Source organism: Caretta caretta, chromosome 1 (genome assembly GCF_965140235.1).
Source record: "Caretta caretta isolate rCarCar2 chromosome 1, rCarCar1.hap1, whole genome shotgun sequence".
Classification (NCBI taxonomy): domain Eukaryota; kingdom Metazoa; phylum Chordata; order Testudines; family Cheloniidae; genus Caretta; species Caretta caretta.
This window is the reverse complement of record NC_134206.1, coordinates 3,209,161-3,219,486: the sequence shown is the minus strand read 5'-3', so window position 1 is coordinate 3,219,486 and position 10,326 is coordinate 3,209,161.

Below are 10,326 nucleotides of genomic sequence, written 5' to 3'. Positions count from 1 at the left end.
GCCCTGCTAGACTGTGAGTCCCATTTCCCTTTTGCCAAGCGCTCAGTTGTTGATGGAGAGACCATGATTACAGCAGGGAAATCAGGACTCCTGGGTTCTGTCTGTCATTCTCTGTGTGACCTTGGCCAAGTCAGTCTCCCTGGGAATCAGTTTCTCTATGTGTAAAATGGGGATATGCTCATAGTGACTTTCCTTTGCTAGGTGTTTTGAAGATCCTTCAGTGAAAGGTGCTACACAGTCTGATGATAGTTACTGATGAGAATTACTGATCTCTGGTCCCTTAGCAACAGCCCCTGTGCTTGGAGAAAGTGTTCGTGTCTCCCCTCAGGCATCTTTTTCCAGATTTCTCTGTTTACTCTCTAAGCATCCCTCCTGGGCATTTACAAGGTATCAGACCCTATGGAGATCTCGGCATTATCCCTAGTTTTCATACTAATCCACTGTATTTTTTTAAAATATGCACAAATGCACAGAGCAGCCAATTCAACGCTGACTATGCAGAGAGCCCAAGAGTTCTCATCTCCCTTTGGGAAGGTCCCTTAAATATTGTTTACTCCTAAAAGTGGATAAAGAGCACAGAAGCGCAGACAGGCTGGTCTCCAGGCTGTTTGCATTCAGATGCCGCTTCTCCAGTAGAAGCTGAGCGAACCCCCCTGGGATTGCAGAGCTGTATTATAAACGGTGCACACCCCTGTGTTGGCTCTCGGCGTGGGAGGTTGCTCTAGATGCTGGGGTGAGAGAGACGTGCGACACGGCTACCTGAGGGGGATTCCCAGAGAAGGATCTTCCATCTCAGATTCACAGGTACCCATCTCTCGCTGAGGTGCTCAGCTGCTTAACAATCCCAGTGCAATGTGGGTGTGATGGGATAGAGAATAGGTATGGGGTCCTTTCCTCTCTGTGCAGCCATTAAACATCCTAGGGCCCTTGCCACAGGGGATGGATTTGCTCCCGTATCATTGCCATAAATGTCCCTCTTTGCTGTGCTCCTCCCTCCCCTGCCGGCTCATGGCCTCCATCCCCAAGGTGGCTGCATTTCAGTGGCACAGTGAATCCTTCAGGAGGAAAGGTGTCAGTAGATGGACAATACAAAAGTCAAATTCTGAGACCGTAGCCTGTAGTTTGCTTAGGCCCCACTGAGGCAAAACTCCCCTTGGAGTAAGAACTGAGGGCTTGTCTATGTGAATAGTGTAGCTGAAGTCAACGTACTTAGATCTACTGACCGCAGTGTCTTCACTGAGGTAAGTCGACAGCTGACGCTCTCCCATCGACTCTTCTTATGCTGCTCGTTCTGGTGGAGTACCGGAGTCAACGGGACAGTACTCAGCCGTTGATTTATCGCCTCTATAATGAAAGCGATAAATCGACCCACGCTGGATCGATCGCTGCCCGCCGATCTGGCGGGTAGTGTAGACAAGCCCTGAGTAAAGGCCTCAGGAGACACTTAGGTGTTCATGCACAAAGACTGTCACCTCCTCCTCTAGTATCCCAGGGCTCTGGCTGCTACCGGCTGGGGCTGGGGGGCGGGAGATTGGACGGCTGTTACTTGACATGGGCAAGACATGCTTTCTCCTAGCTTCATTTCAGAACTTATCTGAGATGTTACGCCTGAAATGTCCAAAGAATGATTCAGCCGGAATCAGAAACCCTGCATGGGAAATTTCAGTCCAACTGGTTAAAGTTTGGCAAATTTATAAGCAACTGAAAATGAGGTTTTCTAATGGAAGGTGTCAGACTGCCTCAACTAATGGTGGTGCTACCATCACCACCTAGAAGGGCCAATCCATTTGTGAATGCCATTCAGCGAAGCTCTTTGCTCCAGTAATGTCTGTGACAAGGAGTTCCACAGGCCAAATGTGTATTATGTTAACAATTTTCTTTTATCAGTTTTATATGTCAGACTTGCAATGTAATTGAATGGTCCACTGTTCATCTGTTATGAAACAGTGACAATAAATGCCTGCTCTACTTTCTTTATCAATAGATTCATAGAATTTCAGACCTGAAGGGACCACTAGATCATCCAGTCTGATCTCCTGCATTGCACAAGCCATTAAATTTGACACCGTTATGCCGGTATTAAGACCAATGCCTTGTGCATGACTGAGGCCTTGTCTACATAGGGTTAGAAGGGACCACAAGGGTCATTTAGTCGAACTCCCTGCAAAGATGCAGGATCTGAACCATCCCAGACAGATGACTATCGAGCCTCCTTTTGAAACTCTCCACTGAAGGAGCTTCCACAACCTATTGTGGCGTCTGTCCCTTTGTCCTCCTGTTCTTACAGTGAGGAAGTTTTTCCTGAAATTTAATCAAAATCTTATATGCTGTACTTTGAACCGATTGCCTCTTGTTCTGCCCTCTGTGGCAAGAGACAACATTTCTCCATCTTTTTATAGCAGCCTTTCAAGTATCTGAGGACAGCTATCATGTCCCCCCTCAATCTCTTCTTTTCCAAACTAAACATACCCAGCTTCTTCCGCCTTTGATCGTATATAGCTGGCGCGCATGGTAATACTGAGCATAATATAATTAAATTGAACATCCCTGTGGTGGGGAAAACATCACACCAGCCCAGCACTGTAGCATTTCATTTCAGACAGGGAACCACACAAAAATGAGGAGGCGAGTTACACAGAAAGTATAAGCTACAGCTCTGAAAATGAAATCCCTGCAAGCTGCATGGAAACTTTGTGAAGACACCATAATAGAGGCTCAACTTAAATGTACACCCCAAATTAAAAAAAACATAGTAAGAGAAGCAAAAAAGTGCCACAGTAGTGAAATAGCAAAGTAAAAGAAGCAGAGAGAGGCAAAAAGGCATCCTTCAAAAAGTGGAGGTGAAATCCTAGTGAGTAAAATAGAAAGGAGCATAAACTCTGGAAAATAAAAGGAAAACAATATCACTAGGAAAGGCAAAAAAGAATTTGAAGAACGGGCTAGCCAAAGACTCAAAGTAATACCAAAAAAATACCTGTATTTAAGTCCATCAGAAGCAGGAAGCCGGCTAAACAACCTGTCAGACCACTGGACGATCGAGATGCTAAAGGAGCACTCAAGGATGATAAGGCCATTGAGGAGGAAATAAATTAATTCTTTGCATTGATCTTCACAGCTGAGGATGTGAGGGAGATTCCCAAACCTGAGTCATTCTTTTTAAGTGACAAATCTGAGAAAATGTCGCAGATTGAGGTGTCATTAGAGGATGTTTTGGAACAAATTGATAAACTAAACAGCAATAAGTGAGCAGGACAAGATGGGATTCACCCAAGAGTTCTGAAGGAACTGAAATATGAAATTTCAGAATTACTAACTGTAGTCTGTAACCTATCTTTTAAATCAGCTTCTGTCCCAGACGGCTGGAGGATAGCTAATGTGACGCCAGTTTTTAGAAAGGGCTCCAGAGGTGATTCCAGCAATTACAGGCCAGTAAGCCTGACTTCAGTTCAGGGCAAACTGGTTGAAACGATAGTAAAGAACAAAATTGTCAGATGCATAGATTAACATAATTTGTTGGGGAAGAGTCAACATGATTTTTGTAAAGGGAAAACATGCCTCACGAATCTACTCGAATTCTTTGAGTGGGGTCAACAAGCATGTGGACTGGGGGGATCCAGTGAATATAGTGTTCTTAGATTTTCAGAAGAAGGTCCCTCACCAAAGGCTCCTAAGAAAAGAAAGCTGTCATGGGATTAGAGGGAAGGTCCTCTCATGGATTGGGAACTGGTTAAAAGATAGGAAACAAAGGGTAGGAATAAATGGTTAGTTTTCAGAATGGATAGAGGTAAATAGTGGTGTCCCCCAAGCGTCAGTACTGGAGCCAGTCCTATTCAATATATTAATAAATGATCTGGAAAAAAGGGTAAACAAAGAGGTGGCAAAATTTGCAGATTACGCAAAATTGCTCAAGATAGGCAGGCAGATTGCAAAGAGCTATAAACAAATCTCTCAAAACTGGGTGACTGGGCAACAAAATGGGAGATGAAATTCAATGTTGATAAATGCAAAGCAATGCACATTGGAAAACATAATCCCAACTATACAAGGGCAATGGTGGGGTCTAAATTAGCTGTTACCACTCAAGAAAGCGATCTTGGAGTCAGTGTGGATGGTTCTCTGAAAATACCCACTCAGTGTGCAGCGGCAGCCAAAAAAGCGAACAGAATTTTGGGAATCACTAAGAAAGGGACAGATAATAAGGCAGAAAATATCATGTTGCCTCTATATAAATCCATGGTACACCCACATCTTGAATACTGTGTGCAGATGTGGTCGCCCCATCTCAAAAAAGATATATTGGAATTGCAAAAGGTTCAGAAAAAGGCAACAAAAATCATTTGGGGTATGGAACGGCTTCCATATGAAGAGAGATTAATAAGACTGGGACTTTTCAGCTTGGAAAAGGGGGTCTGATAGAGGTCTATAAAATCATGACTTGTGTGGAGAAAGTAAGTAAGGAAGTAAAAAGAAAAGGAGTACTTGTGGCACCTTAGAGACTAACCAATTTATATGAGCATAAGCTTTCGTGAGCTACAGCTCACTTCATTGAATGCATACTGTGGAAAGTGTAGAAGATCTTTTTATATACACACAAAGCATGAAAAAATACCTCCTCCCACCCCACTCTCCTGCTGGTAATAGCTTATCTAAAGTGATCACTCTCCTTACAATGTGTATGATAATCAAGGTGGGCCATTTCCAGCACAAATCCAGGGTTTAACGAGAATGTCTGGGAGGGGGGGTAGGAAAAAACAAGGGGAAATAGATTACCTTGCATAATGACTTAGCCACTCCCAGTCTCTATTCAAGCCTAAGTTAATTGTATCAAATTTGCAAATGAATTCCAATTCAGCAGTTTCTCGCTGGAGTTTGGATTTGAAGTTTTTTTGTTGTAATATCACAACTTTCATGTCGTAATCGTGTGACCAGAGAGATTGAAGTGTTCTCCGACTGGTTTATGAATGTTATAATTCTTGACATCTGATTTGTGTCCATTTATTCTTTTACGCAGAGACTGTCCAGTTTGACCAATGTACATGGCAGAGGGGCATTGCTGGCATATGATGGCATATATCACATTGGTGGATGTGCAGGTGAACGAGCCTCTGATAGTGTGGCTGATGTTATTAGGCCCTGTGATGGTGTCCCCTGAATAGATATATGGGCACCGTTGGCAACGGGCTTTGTTGCAAGGATAGGTTCCTGGGTTAGTGGTTCTGTTGTGTGGTATGTGGTTGCTGGTGAGTATTTGCTTCAGGTTGGGGGGCTGTCTGTAGGCAAGGACTCGCCTGTCTCCCAGGATTTGTGAGAGTGATGGGTCATCCTTCAGGATAGGTTGTAGATCCTTAAAAATGCGTTGGAGGGGTTTTAGTTGGGGGCTGAAGGTGATGGCTAGTGGCGTTCTGTTATTTTCTTTGTTGGGCCTGTCCTGTAGTAGGTGACTTCTGGGAACTCTTCTGGCTCTATCAATCTGTTTCTTTACTTCCGCAGGTGGGTATTGTAGTTGTAAGAATGCTTGATCGAGATCTTGTAGGTGTTTGTCTCTGTCTGAGAGGTTGGAGCAAATGCAGTTGTATCGCAGAGCTTGGCTGTAGACGATGGATCGTGTGGTGTGGTCAGGGTGAAAGCTGGAGGCATGTAGGTAGGAATAGCGGTCAGTAGGTTTCCGGTATAGGGTGGTGTTTATGTGACCATTGTTTATTAGCACTGTGGTGTCCAGGAAGTGGATCTCTTGTGTGGACTGGACCAGGCTGAGATTGATGGTGGGATGGAAATTGTTGAAATCATGGTGGAATTCCTCAAGGGCTTCTTTTCCATGGGTCCAGATGATGAAGATGTCATCAATATAGCGCAAGTAGAGTAGGGGCGTTAGGGGACGAGAGCTGAGGAAGTGTTGTTCTAAGTCAGCCATAAAAATGTTGGCATACTGTGGGGCCATGCGGGTACCCATAGCAGTGCCGCTGATCTGAAGGTATACATTGTCCCCAAATGTAAAATATTTATGGGTAAGGACAAAGTCACAAAGTTCAGCCACCAGGTTAGCCGTGACATTATCGGGGATACTGTTCTTGATGGCCTGTAGTCCATCTTTGTGTGGAATGTTGGTGTAGAGGGCTTCTACATCCATAGTAGCCAGGATGGTGTTATCAGGAAGATCACCGATGGATTGTATTCAGAGTAACAGCCGTGTTAGTCTGTATTCGCAAAAAGAAAAGGAAGACTTGTGGCACGTTAGAGACTAACCAATTTATTTGAGCATGAGCTTTCGTGAGCATACTGCATCCGATGAAGTGAGCTGTAGCTCACGAAAGCTCATGCTCAAATAAATTGGTTAGTCTCACGAAAGCTCATGCTCAAATAAATTGGTTAGTCTCTAAGGTGCCACAAGTACTCCTTTTCTTTTTGCGATGGATTGTAGTTTCCTCAGGAAGTCAGTGGTGTCTCGAAGGTAGCTGGGAGTGCTGGTAGCGTAGGGCCTGAGGAGGGAGTCTACATAGCCAGACAATTCTGCTGTCAGGGTGCCAATGCCTGAGACGATGGGGCGCCTAGGATTTTCAGGTTTATGGATCTTGGGTAGTAGATAGAATATCCCAGGTTGGGGTTCCAGGGGTGTGTCTGTGCGGATTTGATCTTGTGCTTTTTCAGGGAGTTTCTTTAGCAAATGCCGTAGTTGCTTTTGGTAACTCTCAGTGGGATCAGAGGGTAATGGGTTGTAGAAAGTGGTGTTGGAGAGCTGCCAAGCAGCCTCTTGTTCATATTTCGACCTATTCATGATGACAACAGCACCTCCTTTGTCGGCCTTTTTGATTATGAAACAGAAACAGTTGCCCCAGAAACAACTCTGACATCATAAAAAGATCTTCTATACTTTCCACGGTATGCATCCGATGAAGTGAGCTGTAGCTCACGAAAGCTTATGCTCAAATAAATTGGTTAGTCTCTAAGGTGCCACAAGTACTCCTTTTCTTTTTGCGAATACAGACTAACATGGCTGCTACTCTGAAATAAGTAAGGAAGTGTTATTTATTCCTTCTCATAACAGAAGAACTAGGGTTCACCAAATGAAATCAATAGGCAGCAGGTTTAAAACAAACAAAAGAAAATATTTTTCCACACAATGCACAGTCAACCTGTGGAAATCCTTTCCAGAGGATGTTGTGAAGGCCAAGATTATAACAGGGTTCAAACAAGAACTAGAGAAGTTCATGGAGGACAGGTCCATCAATGGCTATTAGCCAGGATGGTATCCCTAGCCTCTGCTTCCCAGAAGCTGGGAATGGGAGACAGGGGATGGATCACTTGATGATTTCCTGTTCTGTTCATTCACTCTGGGGCACCTGGCATTGGCCACTGTCAGAATACAGGACACTGGGCTAGATGGAGCTTTGGTCTGACCCAGTTTGGCCTCTCATATGTTCTTATGCTTTGCATTCCATCCCTTTGATCTTCTTTGTCTCTTGCCTCTGGATCCTTTCTAGTTTCTCTACATCCTTTCTATACATTTGTGACCAAAACTGGACATAGTACCGCAGCTGAAGCCTAACCAGCGCCGAGTAGAGTGGAACTATCACTTTCCATGACTTGCATTCTATGCCTCTGCTAATGCAACCGAAAATTGCGTTTGCTTTATTTTTTTTTCAATAGCAAAAAAATCCACACCCTGAGAGATGTAGCTGTACCATCCTAACCACAGTGTACACAGCAGGAGGTCATCGCAGTTTGTCCTAATGGTGAGTTGCCCTCAGTGCTAAACACTGGGTCCTTAGTTCCAACTGGAACTTGTCTGGCTTCAGCTGCCAGCCTTGCTCTGCCTTTCTCGGCTAGATTAAAGATCCCATTATTAATACTGAACATAAATAAATGAAGGTCTTTGGGTCTCTTCCTGTTTGGTATTTTCTCCAGCCTCAAATCATTTTTGTGTCTCTTTTCTGCACCCTCTCCAATGTTTCAATATCCTTTTTGAAATGTGGACCCCAGGACTGGGGGCAGTTGGTTTCACCAATGCCACGCGCAAAGGTAAAATCCTTCCCCTGCTCCAACTCACCACTCCCCTGTTTATGCAGCTGAGGATCACATCAGCCCTTATGGCCACAGCATCACAATGGGAGCTCACAATGACCCTAAATCCTTTTCTGGGTCCTCGGGTCCCATAATACAGTGCCCTAGTCTGTGGAGCAGGCCTGCATTCCCTGTTCCAAGTGGATCCCTTTGCATTTGTCTGTATTAAAACCTATTGTTTGCATAGGCCCAGCTCACTGAATGCTCCAGATCAGTCGATGTACCTACCCGTTGTAACCACTCTGCCAATCTTTAGGCCATCTGCTAATTTTATCTGCAGTGATTTTCTATTTGTTTCTAGATCATAGATGAAAATATTGAATAGCATCAGGCCTAGAATTATCCCTGGAGAAACCCACTAGAAATAGCCCCATTCACTGACAATGACCTATTGACAACAGCTTTCTGAGATCTCTCAGTTAGCCAGTTTTTAGTCCATTTAATATGTGTTCTACTGATATTGTATAGTGTTTTTTTTTAATCTGAATGTTTTCCCTTACTAAATCAAATGACTTAGAGAAATTGAAGCCTATTGCATCAGTGTGGTGCCCTTGATCAACCAAATGTGTTCTCTCATTAAAGGATGAAATTGGGTTTATTTGACAAGACCTGTTTTCCATAAACCCAGTTGTTGACGGGCATTAATTATATTCCTGGACTTTTTTTTAATTAATCCCAGACCAGCTTTTCCATTGTTTCATAATCTTGTCAAATCTTTTTTTAAAGCTTTCTCTTTATTTTTAATTGTTTAAATTTAACACAGTGCTGTCCTGTATATGCTTTTTCATATATGTAAAAAGAAAAGGAGTACTTGTGGCACCTTAGAGACTAACCAATTTATTTGAGCATGAGCTTTCGTGAGCTACAGCTCACTTCATCAGATGATACATCAGATCATACATCAGATCATACATCTGATGAAGTGAGCTGTAGCTCACGAAAGCTCATGCTCAAATAAATTGGTTAGTCTCTAAGGTGCCACAAGTACTCCTTTTCTTTTTGCGAATACAGACTAACACGGCTGCTACTCTGAAACCTTTCATATATGTGTATTTCATCACCTCAGGTGATATGAGTACCTCCTACCGCTTCTTTCCACACGCAGAACAAAAATATTTCTTGAACACATTTACCTTTTCTACAACATTAACAAGTTTCCTTTCTCCCTCTAGGAATTGGCCTAAACCTTTTCTAGGATTTATTCTCTTCTTAATATACTTAATAACCTCCTTTTTGTGATCCTTAGCCCTGCCAAGCACGGATTTCTCCCTGATAGCTTTCACGTTTCTTATCAATTTTCAAAAATTCCAATTTGTATTGTTTGTTATCTATTTTCCCTTTTTCCAATTTGTTCTGTGTTGCTCACCTCCCACCCCAAGCCCCAATTACTGCCTTCACTTTGCCACTGAACCGGGTTTTTAGCCAAAGTTGTCCAATTCTTGGCTGTGGTATTGTGGAGTTTTAGCTGTCTAATAAACTCTTCTTAAAGAACTCCCAAGTTTCATTCCCATTTTTCTCTCTAAATTAAACCTCCCAATCAGTTTTACTGATATGTTGCCTAAGCTTTGGGGAATTAGCCCCTTTGAAGCGCTACATGTCCACACATATTACTGGGTGGGAACTGTTCTCCATTTGTCCATTTGAATGTAATCAGTTCCTTTGTTTATTTTGTTCTCCTCTATCATATGCCCCCTTTTTTGTCTCTTCTCTAAACTAAACAGTCACAGACTTTTCAGTCTGTCCACATCAGGCAGCCTCCCCTATTCTCATAGCCTGTCTCAGAAATCCCCTTTCTCTCTGCTATATCCTTTATAGAGACTGAGTGACCACAACTGAGCACATATCCAGAACAGTTTATTCTCCATCCCCTTCCTTAGGCATCCAAACATTGTCTTTGTTTGGCCACTGCTACGAATGAGCAGGTGTTTCTGTGGAGCTGCTATCAAAGATGCCCGGGTCTTTTCCCTGAGCTGTGCTCTAGTTGGGATGTATCCCCCAGCACATGTCTTTGCAAAAATTTGGGTTTTTTTTCACTCTCAGATGTTGAACAACTGGGTGAATGGGGAACTCCTTACAGCATGGACACTCCAGCCTGGCTTTCATTGCATTAAGGAACAATGATGGATAACCAGTATCCACACTCATGTTTCTTGCTGGTGCCTATTAAGGTTTCCCACACCATGATGTGCAGGAATTATTGATGCATGGAGCACCATGAAATATGGAATTGGCATTAGTAGGGTCAGTTGTTCATAATTCATTCCTCTG